The sequence below is a fragment of the Octopus bimaculoides genome, chromosome 13 (genome assembly GCF_001194135.2).
Source record: "Octopus bimaculoides isolate UCB-OBI-ISO-001 chromosome 13, ASM119413v2, whole genome shotgun sequence".
NCBI classification, from domain to species: Eukaryota; Metazoa; Mollusca; class Cephalopoda; order Octopoda; family Octopodidae; genus Octopus; species Octopus bimaculoides.
In genome coordinates this window covers 45,621,899-45,622,930 of record NC_068993.1, presented here as the reverse complement: position 1 = coordinate 45,622,930, position 1,032 = coordinate 45,621,899, and the positions used below count along the sequence as shown (strand labels likewise).

The 1,032-nt window shown below is 28.5% G+C and overlaps 1 protein-coding gene across 1 annotated transcript in view; it reads right to left on the bottom strand.

Moving 5' to 3' along the window:
• Window positions 1-1,032, bottom strand: part of LOC106869702 (uncharacterized) — an 875,881-nt gene that overhangs the window by 829,084 nt on the left and 45,765 nt on the right. The gene's annotated exons all lie outside the window — the stretch shown is intronic.

The window sequence follows — 1,032 nt, the reverse complement described above, 5'->3', positions numbered from 1 at the left end:
TATATATATATATATATATATATATATATATATATATATATGCATATGTATTTATGTGTAAAGAGACTGACAGGCAGAAAGAGAAAGAGAGAGAGAGATAGCTAGATAGATAGATAGATACATCCATACATACATACATACATACATACATGCATACATACAAACATACATACACACAAACATACATACATACATGCATGCATACATACATACATACATACATACATACATACATACATACATACATACATACATACATACATAGTTATGTAGGCATACTTATGTCTATGTTTGTGTATAGTCTTTAGCCTATACCAACTTACAAACTTTTCATCCTATCACTAAACCTCCACCAGCGCCAGCAACAACAACACCTATCACAACTTGTAAAAATATAAACATAACAGATCTCAGACTGTTTGCTGCTCTCTCACTAGAAATTTCATATTTGTCTCGTTTCTATGAAAAACAAAATAATATAAACAATATAGAAATGCTTTTGTTTATATACAAATTCCAATAATATAATTAATAACCACAAAAATAATAACGATAATTTTAACAACAAAAAGAATAATAATAACAATTGTAATAATAAGAAATAACAATAATAAAGAAGGTAATCAGATTTTCATGGTAGAAAAGCAATATTTCTTTAGTAATCATCATCAGTTCCATATAAAAAACAAATAATTTAAATGAAAACAAAATGATATCCAAAATATGAGCTTCATTGAGTTTTGTGATATTGAAAATGATGCTAGTCTTGCGTGGTGCTACTGTAAATATCTTCTCATGGGGAAAGATATAACCAGACATATTTTGAAAAGGATGCCTCGTCGACTGTGAACGATGTATGAAATATCACGAATATCACATGCTTGAATTAAAAGCATGTGATATTCGTTGTTGTGTATCATCCAGAAGACGACGAGATCAAGAATTCAATGGATTGGAAATCAATTTCTTCAAACTTACACACATGCATGTACACCTGCACACATATAGGCATGTATATATATATATATATAT